We start from the raw sequence: 16,254 nt of genomic DNA, 5'->3' as shown, positions 1-16,254 counted from the left end.
CAATGCTTATGGCTGATCTTCACTCCAAAATTGACAATTCTGCTTATTTTCGTACCCATTGAACCAAAAATAAGCTCTGACCATAAAATGGAAGAATAACGCAATGAACTTAACAGAGCAGGCATTTGATAATTAAATTCAATCATTTGCAAGCGTTGTTCGTTTGTAAGCCGATTCATGGTTGAATTATAGACCAAACTGAAAAAGTTTTGACAGTGAAACAAAACACGAAACGTGCCTGACCTGTTTACACAAGTGTTTCCAAAAAGATAGTAGCTAAAAAATTGCCCTTTAAATGAAGCTTGTAAGAGTTTCGGACCCTGAACCATATTTGGATCGGTTTTCGGGAGGCTTAAAATAGCTCACTGTTCTAAATTTCAGCGGAATCCGGTAAAAAATAAAGCTTTTATGGAGGCCACCTTAGCGCAGAGGTTAGCATGTCCGCCGTTGACACTGAACGCCTGGGTTCGAATCTTGGCGAGACCATCAGAAAAATGGTCCAATTGAACCATATTTGGATTGGATGTCGGGAGGCTTAAACAACCGAATGTTTAAAATTTCAGCGAATTCGGCTAATAATTGCAGCTTTTATGGTTTTCAGAATCATAGTCGGCAGATCGGTCCACGACGATCCAAAATATATATTCTTTTAAGGTCGGAAATGTATGTTTCGATGTGTTGCAAACGGAATGACTAAATGAATTTGCCCCCTTTCTTATGGTGATGGGCATAACAAAACATATAATGGCCGTTCGGAACAGATTCGACACCATTGAAAAGTTTTTGTGGTATAGTACAATTTTGCCCTCAAATTTGGTTTGACACAAGAAGGATCTGCGGATCTTTGAAAATGTTGAATCCCATGTGGTAATACGATTTGAAAGTATTGTAGATAACCAATACAATAAAGAAATAAATTAGTGTGGATCTAAAATGGGCTCATAGCACTGAATAAAGTGATCGCCACCTCCAAAATGCTCAAAGAAAAATCAATTTTCAAAAAGACATTTTGGTGTGTAGCGAAGCGCACTTTGCCAGGTAGTTGTATATAAAGCAAGTAAAAGCGTGCTAAGTTCGGCCTGGCCGAATCTTGGGAACCCACCACCATGGATTCTGCTAAAAATGTATTCAAAATAAATTTAGTTGATGGGCATAATTTGATTCTACATACCAAATTTCTATCAAACTAGCAAAAATTAAAGCTTCTAGGAACCGAACAAGGATGATCGAGAGACCGGTATACATGGAAGCTATATCAGGTTATAGACTGATTTGCTCCATATTCGAAGTCAAACAGAACACCGCATGCAAAATTTCAGCCAAATCTGAAAAAAATTGCGTCTTGTAAGGGCTCAAGAAGTCAAATTGGGGGATCGGTTTATATGGCAGCTATATCAGGTTATGAACCTATTCAACCTTACTTACCAAAGTTGTTGGAAGTCATAACAGAACACTACATGCAAAATTTCAGCCAAATCGACAAAAATTGCTGCTTCCAGAGGCTCAAAAAGTCAAAACGGGAAATAGGTTTATATGGAAGCTATATCAGGTTATAGACCGATTCAGAACGTAATTATACCCACCACCGAAGGATGGGGGTATATTCATTTTGTCATTCCGTTTGCAACACATCGAAATATCCATTTCCGACCCTATAAAGTATATATATTCTTGATCAGAGTAAAAATCTAAGACGATCTAGACATGTCCGTCCGTCTGTCCGTCTGTCTGTTGAAATCACGCTACAGTCTTTAAAAGTAGAGATGTTGAGCTGAAATTTTGCACAGATTCTTTTCTTGTCCATAAGCAGGTTAAGTTCGAAGATGGGCTATATCGGACTATATCTTGATATAGCCCCCATATAGATCGATCCGCCGATTTAGGGTCTAAGGCCCATAAAAGCCACATTTATTATCCGATTTTGTTGAAATTTGGGGCAGTGAGTTGTGTTAGGCCCTTCGACATCCTTCGTCAATTTGGCTCAGATCGGTCCAGATTTGGATATAGCTGCCATATAGACCGATCCTCCGATTTGTGGTCTAAGGCCCATAAAAGCCACATTTATTAACTCCGATTTATGATGTAAGGCGCATAAAAGCCACATTCATTATCCGATTTGGCAGAAATTTGGGACAGTGAGTTGTGTTAGGCCCTTTGACATATTTCTTCAATTTGGTTCAGATCGGTTCTGATTTGAATATAGCTGCCATATAGAACGATTTCTTGATTTATGGTTTTGGGCCCATAAAATGCTCATTCATTGTCCGATGTCGCCGAAATTTGGAACAGTGAGTTAAGTTAAGCCACTACTTCTGCAATATCGCACAGATCGGTCCAGATTTGGATATAGCTGCCATATAGACCGATCCTCCGATTTAGGGTCTTATGCCCATAAAAACCACATATATTATCCGATTTTGCTGAAATTTGGGACAGTGAGTTGTGTTGGGGCCTTCGACATCATTCGTCAATTTGGCCCAGATCGGTCCAGATTTGGATATAGCTGCCATATAGACCAATCCTCCGATTTAGGGTCATAGATCCATAAAAGCTACATTTATTATCTAATTTAGCTGAAATTTAAGACAGTGAGTTGCCTTAGGCCCTTCAACGCCCTTCGTCAATTTGGCTTAGATCGGTCCAGATTTGGATATAGCTGTCATATAGACCGATCCTCCGATTTAGGGTAACACGCCCATAAAAGCTGCATTTATTATCCGATTTCGCTGAAATTTGGGACAGTGCGTTGCCTTAAGCCCTTCGATATACTTCATTAATATGGTAAGATTGGTTCAGATTTGGATATAGCTGCCATATAGACCGATCCTCCGATTTAGGGTCTTAGGGCCATAAAAGCCACATTTATTATCCCATTTTGCTGAAATTTGGGGCAGTGAGTTGTCTGAGACCCTTCGATATCCTCCGCCAACATGCCTCAGATCGGTTCAGATTTGGATATAGCTGTCATATAGACCGATCCTCCAATTTAGGGTCTTAGGCCCATAAAAGCCACTTTTATTATCCGATTTTGCGGAAATTTGGGGAAATTTGAGTTGCCTTAGCCCCTTCGACATCCCCCTCAATTTGGCTCAGATCGGTACAGATATGGATATAGCTGTCATATAGACCGATCTCTCGGTTTTAGGTTTTGGTACCATGTCGTATATAGTTCAGATCTGTTTATTTTTATACCCTCCACCATAAGATGGGGGGTACACTAATTTCGTCATTCTGTTTGTAACTACTCGAAATTTTCGTCTGAGACCCCATAAAGTATATATATTCTCGATCGTCGTGAAATTTTATGTGGTTCTAGCCATGTCCGTCCGTCTGTCCGTACGTCCGTCCATCCGTCCATCCGTCTTTCTGTCGAAAGCACGCTAACTTCCGAAGGAGTAAAGCTAGCCGCTTGAAATTTTGCACAAATACTTCTTATTAGTGTAGGTCGGTTGGTATTGTAAATGGGCCATATCGGTCCATGTTTTGATATAGCTGCCATATAAACCGATCTTGGGTCTTGACTTCTTCAGCCTCTAGAGTGCGCAATTCTTATCCGATTGGAATGAAATTTTGCACGACGTGTTTTGCTATGATATCCACTACTGTGACATGTATAGCTCAAATCGGTCCATAACCTGATATAGCTGCCATATAAACCGATCTTGGGTCTTGACTTCTTGAGCCTCTAGCGTGCGCAATTCTTATCCGATCAGAATGAAATTTTGCACGACGTGTTTTGTTACGATATCCATCAACTGTGCCAAGTATGGTTCAAATCGGTTTATAACCTGATATAGCTGCCATATAAACCGATCTGGGGTCTTGAGTTCTTGAGCCTTTAGAGTGCGCAATTCTTATCCGACTGAAATGATATTTTGCACGACGTGTTTTGTTATGATATCCATCAACTGTGCCAAGTATGGTTCAAATCGGTTCATAACCTGATATAGCTGCCATATAAACCGATCTTGGGTCTTGACTTCTTGAGCCTCTAGAGGGCACAATTCTTATCCGATTTGAATGAATTTTTGCACAAAGTATTTCGTCATGATATCTAACAACTGTGCCAAGTATGGATGAAATCGGTCCGTAACCTGATATAGCTGTCATATAAACAGATCTGGTGATTTGACTTCTTGAGCTTCTAGAGGACGCAATTCCTATCCGATTTGGCTGAAATTTAGCATGACACATTTTATTTTTACTTTCAACAACTGTGTCAAATAAGGTTCAAATCGGTTCATAACCTAATATAGCTGCCATATAAACCGATCTGCAATCTTGACCCCTAGAGGTCGCAATTATTATCCGATATGCCTGAAATTTTGTACGACGGATCCTCTCATGACCAACAACAAACGTGTTTATTATGGTCTATAGCCCGATTCAGATCCCATATAAATCGTTCTCTCTATTTTACTTCGTGAGCCCCAATGGGCGCAATTCTTATACAAATTGGCTGAAATTTTACACAGGTCTCCAACATATAATTTAATTGTGGTCCGAACCGGACCATATCTTGATATCGTTTTAATACCAGAGCAACTCTTTTCTTATAACCTTTTTAGCCTAAAAACAGATGCCGGGAAAGCAACTCGACAAATGCGATCCATGGTGGAGGGTATATAAGATTCGGCCCGGCCGAACTTAGCACGCTTTTACTTGTTAGATATAACTACTAAAACGACCAATATTTTGTTATACACAATTAAACAATGACTTTTACTTATCAGCATTTGGTTCAAATTGGATCATATTTCGATATAACTGCTATGTGACATAAGATATGCAATTTTCACTGGATTTTGATGAAAGGTGGTTTACATATATACCCGAGGTGGTGGGTATCCAAAGTTCGGCCCGGCCGAACTTAACGCCTTTTTACTTGTTATACACTCCACCATAGGATGGAGGGTATACTAATTTCGTCATTCTGTTTGTAACTACTCGAAATATTCGTCTGAGACCCCATAAAGTATATATATTCTTGATCGTCGCGACATTTTATGTCGATCTAGCAATGTCCGTCTGTCTGTCCGTCCGTCCGTCTGTCTGTCGAAAGCACGCTAACATCCGAAGGAGTAAAGCTAGCCGGTTGAAATTTTGCACAAATACTTCTTATTAGTGTAGGTCGGTTAGTATTGTAAATGGTTCAAATCGGTCCATAACCTGATATAGCTGCCATATAAACCGATCTTGGGTCTTGACTTCTTGAGCCTCTAGAGTGCGCAATTCTTATCCGATTGAAATGAAATTTTGCACGACGTGTTTTGGTATGATATCCAAAAACTGTGCCAAGTATGGTTCAAATCGGTCCATAACCTGATATAGCTGCCATATAAACCGATCTTGGGTCTTGACTTCTTGAGCCTCTAGAGTGCGCAATTCTTATCCGATTGGAATGAAATTTTGCACGACGTGTTTTCTTATGATATCCAACAACTGTGTCAAGTATGGTTCAAATCGGTCTATTACTTTATATAGCTGTCATATAAACCGATCTTGGAACTTGGATCTTGAATTCTTGAGCCTCTAGAGGGCGCAATTCTTATCCGATTGGAATGAAATTTTGCACGACGTGTTTCGTTATTATATCCAACAACTGTGCCAAGTATGGTTCAAATCGGTCTATAACCTGATATAGCTGCCATATAAAGCGATCTTGGGTCTTGACTTCTTGAGCCTCTAGAGGGCGCAATTCTTATCCAATTTAAATGAATTTTGGCACGAAGTATTTCGTCATGATATCCAACAACTGTGCCAAGTATGGTTGAAATCGGTTCATAACCTGATATAGCTGCCATATAAGCCGATCTTGGACCTTGGCTTCTTGAGCTTCTAGAGGGCGCAATTCCTATCCGATTTGGTTGAAATTTTGCATTACGTATTTTATTTTTACTTTCAACAACTGTCTCAAATAAGGTTCAAATCGGTTCATAACCTGATATAGCTGCCATATAAACCGATCTGGGATCTTGACTTCTTGACCCCTAGTGGTCGCAATTATTATCCGATATGCCTGAAATTTTGTACGACGGATCCTCTCATGACCATCAACAAACGTGTTTATTATGTTCTGAATCGGTCTATAGCCCGATACAGATCCCATATAAATCGTTCTCTCTATTTTACTTCGTGAGCCCCAATGGGCGCAATTCTTATTCGAATTGGCTGAAATTTTACACAGGTCTCCAACATATAATTTAATTGTGGTCCGAACCGGACCATATCTTTATATTGTTTTAATAGCAGAGCTACTCTTTTCTTATATCCTTTTTAGCCTAAGAAGAGATGCCGGAAAAACAACTCGACAAATGCGATCCATGGTGGAGGGTATATAAGATTCGGCTCGGCCGAACTTAGCACGCTTTTACTTGTTTTAAGTTAATAATTTACAAAACTTAACTGCTACTTAATAGCTGGCATTTTATAATTGTTGAGACGCAATTAGAAATTGCACTCTTTTATAATTATGTGTGTTTTAGGGGACTACATCCATAGGAGTTGTCTTTTAAAGCCTTCTAGCAGGTGTACAATTTTCGAATATGTTGTTTAGATCAGAGTTCACGTGTATCCTCAGTTTATTGGCGTGTCTCTGTGCGGCGGAGGAGATCTCATCCACTATTGTTTTCACTTTCAGTCTCTGTAAAGATCGACATTTGTAATATACCACGGTGCATTGACAATCGTGCGCAGGATTTTATTTTGCGTTTTTTGCATTTTTTCTACATCGGTCTTCTCAGCACAGCCCCAAAGCTGAATTCCATACGCCCATATGGGTTTGATCATTTGGTTGTATATCAGCTGTTTGTTTTTTATTGTTTACAATTCGCTAAATTTCAATTTTATTTCTTGGTTGTTATACCCCCACCATTGGATGGGGATTTCTAATTTCTTCATTCTGTTTGTAACTCCTCGAAATATTCGTCTAAGACCCGATAAAGTATATATATTCTCGATCGTCATGACATTTTAAGTCGAACTAGCCGCACGGACGGACAGTTCGTCTGTCTGTCGAAAGCACGCTAACCTTCGAAGGAGTAAAGCTAACCGCTTGAAATTTTGCACAAGTACTTCTTATTAGTGTAGATCGGTTGGGATTGTAAATGGGCTATATCGGTCCACGTTTTGATATAGCTGCCATATTAACCGATCTGGGATCTTGACCTCTTGAGCCGCTAGAGGGCACAATCCTTATCTGATTTGGCTGACATTTTGAATGAGATGTTTTATTATGACTTCCAACAGCTGCGCTGAATATGGTTGAAATTTTGTACAACGGCTTCTCTTATGACCTTTTACATGTGTGTCGAAAATGGCATGAATCGGTTTATAGCCTAATGCAGCTCCTCTATAAACCGATCTCCCTATTTTACTTCTCCAGCCCCGAAAGTGCGCAATTCTTACCAGATTTGGCTGAAATTTTACACAATGACTTGTACTATGGTCTCCAATATTCAGTGCAATTATGGTCCGAAATGAACCATAACTTGATATTGTTCCAATAACATAGCAATTCTTTTCTTTTATCCTTTGTTTGCCTAAAAATAAATAACATGGCAAGAGCTCGACAAATGCGATCTATGGTGGAGGCTATATAAGATTCGGCCCGTCCGAACTTAGCACGCTTTTACTTGTTCTTTTTTACATGTCCCTTCCACCTGATTTTGGTATCAAGGGTCATTCGTAGGTATTTGGCTGTGTTTGCATATGGCATTTTTATATTGTTTAAATATATCGGAGTTGGTGATATGTGTTGGTTTGTGAATATCATGTGAAATGATTTATTTTCATTCAGATGCATTCTCCATTTGCTAATCCATGCATGTATTTCTAACAAAGTGGATTGAAGGTTTGCAGTAGCTTCTTTTGCAGTATCTACGGTACATAGCAATGCGGTGCTTCTGCGAATGTAGCTATGATTGAAGTGTGGGTAGGGATTGGAATACCTCTGGTATATCTTATACATAACAAGTAAAAGCGTGCTAAGTTCGGCCGAATCTTATATACCCTCCACCATGGATCGCATTTGTGGAGTTCTTTTCCCGGCATCTCTTCTTAGGTAAAAACGATATAAGAAAAGATTTGCAGTGCTATTAGAGCGATATAAAGATATGGTCCGGTTTGGACCACAATTAAATTATATGTTGGAGACCTGTGTAAAATGTCAGCCAATTCGAATAAGAATTGCGCCCTTTGGGGGCTCAGTAAGTAAAATAGAGAGATCGATTTATATGGGAGCTGTATCAGGCTATAGACCAATTCAGATGATAAGGAACACGTATGTTGATGGTCATGAGAGGATCCGTTGTACAAATATATTTTACCCTCCCCATCCTATGGTGGAGTGTATAACAATTTTGTATCTAAATTTCGGATGGGGTAACTAAGGGGGCCCACCCCACCCTAAAACCTACCAAAAATATCACGGCAATATGGGACTCAAATGAGTGGTATTAAGGATAAGAAAACGAATCCAATATCCAATTGTCTGAACAGGTGTTAGGGGGACCACCCCAACTCCCAAAACACCCTAAAATCGGACATATTTACCGACCATGGCAATATGGGACTCAAATGAAAGGTGTTTGCGAGTAGAATACGTATCTAATATCCAAATGTGGAACCACGTTTCTGGGCGTCCACCACTTCCCCAAAACACCCCCCAAACAGGACTAATTTACTGAACATGGGTATATGGGTCTTAAATAAAATGTATTTGAGTGTAGAATTCTAATCTGATATCCAAATATGGGACCAAGTGTTTGGGAAGCCGCCTCTCCCCACAAACTTTCTGGTATCAAATAATCTGGGGGGAAGCCCTAAGTGTCGGGGGGCCCCTACCCCCAAAAACACCACCCAACAGGACACTTTAACCGCTTTGAGTAATATGGGTATCAAACAAAAGGTTTTTAAAAGTAGAATACAAATCTGAGACAAAAAATTATTTTTTGGTGTCTGAGGACCCACCCCACCACCCAAAACCCCCCAGCAGGAGAAATTTACCGATTGGGACAATATGGGTATCAAACGAAATATATTTGAAAGCTGAGAACACATCTGTTATAAGAATTTTGTCCAAGGTGTCTAAGGAGCCTCCCCAATCCAAAAAAAAAAACAAGTAAAAAGGCGTTAAGTTCGGCCGGGCCGAACTTTGGATACCCACCACCTCGAATATATATGTAAACCACCGTTCATCAAAATTCGGTGAAAATTTCATACCTTATGTCATATGTAATATGTTCCGATTTGGACCAAATACTAATAAGTACACTAGCTATATCTAAAAATAAACCGATCTGAACTATATACGACACGGATGTCGAAAAGCCTAATATAAGTCACTGTGTCAAATTTCAGTGAAATCGGATTATAAATGCGCCTTTTATGGGGCCAAGACTTTAAATCGAGATATCGGTCTACATGGCAGCTATATCCAAATCTGGACCGATTTGGGCCAAGTTGCATAAAAATGTCGAAGAGCCTAACACAAAGCACTGTCCTAAATTTTGGCGAAATCGGACAATAAATGCCTCTTTTATGGGCCCAAAACCTAAAATCGAAAGATCGGTCTATATGGCAGCTATATTCAAATCTGGACCGATCTGGGCAAAATTGAAGAAGGACGTCGAAGAGCCTAGCCAAACCCACTGTCTCAAATTTCAGCGACATCAGACAATAAATGCGTCTTTTATGGCCCCAAAACCTAAAACCTACATATCGGTCTATATGGCAGCTATATCCAAATCTTGACCGATCTGTGCGATATTGCAGAAGTATGTCAAGGGGCTTAACTTAACACACTGTCCCAAATTTCGGCGACATCGGATAATAAATGAGAATTTTATGGGCCCAAAACCATAAATCAAGAAATCGGTCCATATGGCAGCTATATCCAAATCTGAACCGATATGGACCAAATTGAAGAAATATGTCGAAGGGCCTAACACAACTCACTGTCCCAAATTTCATCAAAATCGGATAATAAATGTGGCTTTTGTGGGCCTAAGACCCTAAACCGGAGGATCGGTCTATATGGCAGCTATATCCAAATCTGAACCGATCTGGGCCAATTTAACGAAGGATGTTGAAGGGCCTAACACAACTCACTGTCCCAAATTTCAGCGAAATCGAATAATAAATGTGGCTTTTATGGGCCTTAGACCCTAAATCGGAGGATCGGTCTATATGGCAGCTATATCCAAATCTGAACCGATCTGAGCCAAATTGACGAATGATGTCGAAGGCCCTAGCACAACTCACTGTCCCAAATTTCAGCAAAATCGGATAATAAATGTGGCTTTTATGGGCCTAAGACCCAAAATCGGCGGATCGGTCTATATGGGGGCTATATCAAGATATAGTCCGATATAGCCCATCTTCGAACTTAACCTGCTTATGGACAAAAAAAGAATCTGTGCAAAATTTCAGCTCAATATCTCTATTTTTAAAGACTGTAGCGTGATTTCAACAGACAGACGGACAGACGGACGGACATGTCTAGATCGTCTTAGATTTTTACGCTGATCAAGAATATATATACTTTATAGGGTCGGAAATGGATATTTCGATGTGTTGCAAACGGAATGACAAAATGAATATACCCCCATCCTTCGGTGGTGGGTATAAAAACCAAAACGGGCATAAATATCCAACGTCACAAAATGGGTATCGAATGAAAGGTCTTAGGGACTTGACTACGAATCTGGGATGCACAATTAGGACAGAGTCTGGGACCAGCCCACCCACTAAATACCCTTCAATAGGACGTTTAGTTCGACCGGGATAATATACCAATTAAAAGAAGGGTCTATGACAGTATTTCGAATCTAATATTGGTTTTTCAAGTATCTGGGTCACGTCCTACCGTTCCGCAGAATAGCAGATCGCGACAATAAAAGACTCAAATAATTTGTCGTTTGGTTCTTAGGGTGGGGGCTGGGCGACCCTCTACTCCCAATAAATGCAACACCAAACTGTCATGTAGGATGAACTGTCATGTATTGTACTCAAATTATAGGACGTCTCAGAGGGCAATGCCCCTCCACCTATCCTACAAAAAAAAAAAAAAAAAAAAACAAGTAAAAAGGCGTTTAGTTCGGCCGGGCCGAACTTTGGATACCCACCACCTCGGGTATATATGTGAACAACCTTTCGTCAAAATCCAGTGAAAAATACATACCTTATGCCCCATAGCAGCTATATAGACATATCAAACGATTTAGACCAAATGCTTATAAGTACAAGTCATTGTTCAACCAAGAGATCGGTCTATATGCCAGCTATATCCAAATCTGGTTCGATCTGAGCCAAATTAAAGACCAACATCGAAGAGCCCAACACAACTCACTGTCCCAAATTTCGGCGACATCGGACAATAAATGCGCTTTTTATGGCCCCAAAACTTTAAATCGATGAGGCTCATTTCTGGTTGAATGGCTACGTAAATAAGCAAAATTGCCGCATTTGGAGTGAAGAGCAACCAGAAGCCGTTCAAGAACTGCCCATGCATCCCGAAAAATGCACTGTTTGGTGTGGTTTGTACGCTGGTGGAATCATTGGACCGTATTTTTTCAAAGATGCTGTTGGACGCAACGTTACGGTGAATGAACACATTTCGAACCGAACACTGATTTTGGTAATAAAATTCAATGATTTGCAAGCGTTGCTCGTTAGTAAGTCTATTCATGATGAAATGTCAAAGCATACTGAGCATCTTTCTCTTTGACACCATGTCTGAAATCCCACGTGATCTGTCAAATACTAATGCATGAAAATCCTAACCTCAAAAAAATCACCCTTTATATGAGTAATATGAAATTATATATGAAGGCCGATCAGGATAGAATAGGACAGAAATAACAAGTAAAAGCGTGCTAAGTTCGGCCGGGCCGAATCTTATATACCCACCACCATGGATCGCATATGTCGAGTTCTTTTCCCGGCATCTCTTCTTAGACAAAAAAAGGATATAAGAAAAGATTTGCTCTGCTATTAAAACGATATCAAGATATGGTGCGGTTCGGACCACAATTAAATTATATGTTGGAGACCTGTGTAAAATTTCAGCCAATTCGTATAAGAATTGCGCCCATTGGGGCTCACGAAGTAAAATAGAGAGAACGATTTATATGGGATCTGTATCGGGTTATAGACCGATTCAGAACAAAATAAACACGTTTGTTGATGGTCATGAGAGGATCGGTCGTACAAAATTTCAGGCATATCGGATAATAATTGCGACCTCTAGGGGTCAAGAAGTCAAGATCCCAGATCGGTTTTTATGGCAACTATATCAGGTTATGAACTGATTTGAAACTTATTTGATACAGTTGTTGAAAGTAAAAATAAAATACGTAATGCAAAATTTCAGCCAAATCGGATAGGAATTGCGCCCTTTGGAAGCTCAAGAAGTCAAATCCCCAGATCTGTTTATATGACAGCTATATCAGGTTATGGACCGATTTAAACTAAACTTACCACAGTTGTTGGATATCATAACGAAATACTTCGTGCAAAAATTCATTCAAATCGGATAAGAATTGTGCCCTCTAGAGGCTCAAGAAGTCAAGGCCCAAGAACGGTTTATATGGCAGCTATATCAGGTTATGGACCGATTTGAACCATACTTGGCACAGTTGTTGGATATCATAACAAAACACGTCGTGCGAAATTCCATTCCAATCGGATAAGAATTTCGCACTCTAGAGGCTCAAGAAGTCAAGACCCCAGATCGGTTTATATGGCAGCTATATCAAAACTTGGACCGATATGGCCCATTTACAATACTAACCGACCTACACTAATAAGAAGTATTTGTGCAAAATTTCAAGCGGCTAGCTTTACTCCTTCGGAAGTTAGCGTGCTTTCGACAGACAGACGGACGGACGGACGGACGGACGGACAGACGGACGGACATGGCTAGATCGACATAAAATGTCACGACGATCAAGAATATATATACTTTATGGGGTCTCAGACGAAAATTTCGTGTAGTTATAAACAGAATGACGAAATTAGTATACCCCCCATCTTATGGTGGAGGGTATAAAAATTAATAAATGTGATATTACTTCCGCCTCTAAACTCCCTTCAAACCATTCATGATTGCCTACTATGGCGATAGATAATAGTTATTTGGTAATAGAAAACGAATTTATCTTTATATCGCTTTGAGGCCAAATGTTTGGTGGTCGTGCCAACCCATAAACTCCCCCTAAGCCAATGGCAATTGGGGCTCAAATTAAAGAAATTTGAGAGTAGTGCACGATGCTGATATTTTTTCAGGGCTAAGTACGGGCTAATGCTGGCAACATTTGTGAGATACTATGCCATGTAAAACTTCTCTCCAAAGAGGTGTCGCACTGCGGCACGCCTTTCGGACTAGGCTATAAAAAGGTGGCCCCTTATCATTGAACTTAAAACTTGAACCCGCTGCTCTCATTGATATGTGAGAAGTTTGCCCCTTTTCCTTAGTGTCCAGTTGCCATGACAGTTTTTAATTGGAGGTATTTGAGGCTTGCACTCTTGAAGGTATTTTGTAGCTTGCCACAAGCTGTAGTTTGTTTCTTTGGTGGCTGCTAAGTTTTGTTGATTGGACGACATTGTTTTATTTCTAATTTCATTTGTAACACTTTTTAGTTCCGTGACAAGTCTGTTTAATGATCTTTTATTTTGTGGTGTTCTTTGTTTGTGTCATCTTTTTCTAGCCTTTCGTTTTTCAGACAATAAATCTCAAATATTTTTTGGAAAATTGCTACATGCAAAATTATTTAGTTCGAGTGTGCTCTCCCAAGCTGAGCATTGAACAGCTTCAATAACAGCTTCTAAGTTTTCTTAAATTTAATAAGACGTTTTCAGAGACATGTTTAATTTTAATTTTTCGCTGAGAATGTGTTTAAAGAAATGCCAATTTGTTTTTTTGCTGAATAGAAATAAGGGTTTTGTAATTTCAATTATTGTGTCACTGACGGCCATTATTATTGGAGAATGATCAGATGATGATAATGATGTTGAATTTTGAAATTGTATATGGTTTTTTGAAATATTTTCCAATATGAAAAAATCTATAAGGTCGGGTATAAGTTCTCTATTTGTTGGCCAGTATGTTGGTTCATTGCCTGAATATATTTCACATTTGGAATGATTTGAATGCCTTGTATAGATGTCTTACTTTTGTAGTTGTTATTCTGGAACCCCACAGTATGTTTTTATACCCTCCACCATAAGATGGGGGGTATACTAATTTCGTCATTCTGTTTGTAACTACGCGAAATATTCGTCTGAGACCCCATAAAGTATATATATTCTTGATCGTCGCGACATTTTATGTCGATCTAGCCATGTCCGTCCGTCTGTCCGTCCGTCTGTCTGTCGAAAGCACCCTAACTTCCGAAGGAGTAAATCTAGCCGCTTGAAATTTTGCACAAATACTTCTTATTAGTGTAGGTCGGTTGGTATTGTAAATGGGCCATATCGGTCCATGTTTTGATATAGCTGCGATATAAACCGATCTTGGATCTTGATTTCTTGAGCCTCTAGAGTGCGCAATACTTATCCGATTGGAATGAAATTTTGCACGACGTGTTTTGTTATGATATCAAACAACTGTGCCAAGTACAGTTCAAATCGGTTCATAACCTGATATAGCTGCCATATAAACCGATCTTGGATCTTGACTTCTTGAGCCTCTAGAGTGCGCAATACTTATCCGATTTGCCTGAAATTTTGTACGACGGATTCTCTCATGACCATTAACATACGTGTTTATTATGGTCTGAATCGGTCTATAGCCCGATACAGCTCCAATATAAATCGATCTCTCCATTTTACTTCTTGAGCCCACAAAGAGCGCAATTCTTATTCGAATTGGCTGACATTTAACACAAGTCTCCAACATAAATATAATTTAATTGCGGTCCAAACCGGACCATATCTTAATATCGCTCTAATAGCAGAGAAAATCTTTTCTTATATCCTTTTTTTTGCCTAAGAAGAGATGCCGGGAAAAGAACTCGACAAATGCGATAGAGGGTGGAGGGTATATAAGATTCGGCCCGGCCGAACTTAGCACGCTTTTACTTGTTTTGCCTAAAAAGAGATGCCGGGAAAAGAACTCGACAAATGCGATCCATGGTGGAGGGTATATAATAAATATGGACTTATCTGAGCCAAATTGAAAGAGTATGTCGAAGGGGCTAACACAACTCACTGTCGCAAATTTCAGATCTGGACCGATCGGAGCCAAATTGAAGAAGGATGTCAAATGGCCTAACATAACTCACCGTCCCAAATTTCAGTGACTTCGGACAATAAATGGGCCTTTTATGGCCCCAAAACCTAACTATCGCAAAAACAATCACATTTTGAAGGCTTTGAAAGATTAGGATCGGCCTGAAAATAGTGTATTGGCAAGCCGTACAAAATTCACCTAGGACTTTAACCACATGTCACCGCCGATGAGCCAATTGCTGCAACTAGTAGCGAAGACAATTTTCAAAAAAAATTTGAGGTATATTTGCCAATTTCACAGTAACAGAAACATTTTTGCAATTTTCGATTTTGAGAATTTAAAATATACAATCCTGGCTACGTCCCTGATGGGAGCTATATCTAAATCTGAGCCGATATAGCCAATTTGCAGTCCCCAACGACCTAAATTAATACTAAGTATCAGTGCAAAATTTCAAGCGGCTAGCTTTCCGCGTTCGACCTGTATCGTGATTTCGACAGATGGAAGGATGGACATGGCTATATCGACTCAGATCGTCGAGACGATCAAGATTATATATGCTTTATGGGGTCTTAGATGAATATTTCGATGTGTAACAAACGGAATGACTAGATTTGTATACCCCACCCTATGGTTATTACTAGATTTTGGTGAAACTTCGTGCAATGAGTTGTGTTAGGCCCCACGACATAATTGTTCATAACTGCTCTTATCGGTCTATTTATATTAAAATATAGCTGTCATATATACCGATCTCCCGATTTAAGTTTTTGGGCCCATAAAAGGCGCATTTATTTACCCATTTCATGGAAATTTGGCAAAATGAGTTGTGTCTGTCCTCTCGACATTCGTGTGTAGTATCGACCATATCGGGCTTTATTTGAATATAGCTGCCATATATACCGATCTCCCGATTTAAGTTCCTGGACCCATGAAAGCTGCTTTTATTACCCAAATTCGCTAAAATTTGGCACAGTGCTCTGTGTTATGCTCTTTGAGATCCATGTTCGATGGGGCCCTGA

The 16,254-nt window shown here is 39.6% G+C and overlaps 1 protein-coding gene across 1 annotated transcript in view; it reads right to left on the bottom strand.

Moving 5' to 3' along the window:
- LOC106094177 (glutamic acid-rich protein-like) overlaps positions 1-16,254 on the bottom strand; it is a 45,765-nt gene that overhangs the window by 1,076 nt on the left and 28,435 nt on the right. The window lies entirely within an intron of this gene.

This window comes from Stomoxys calcitrans, chromosome 1 (assembly GCF_963082655.1).
Source record: "Stomoxys calcitrans chromosome 1, idStoCalc2.1, whole genome shotgun sequence".
NCBI lineage: Eukaryota > Metazoa > Arthropoda > Insecta > Diptera > Muscidae > Stomoxys > Stomoxys calcitrans.
The sequence above is the reverse complement of the archived record's forward strand: the minus strand, read 5'-3'. Positions and strand labels throughout refer to the sequence as shown.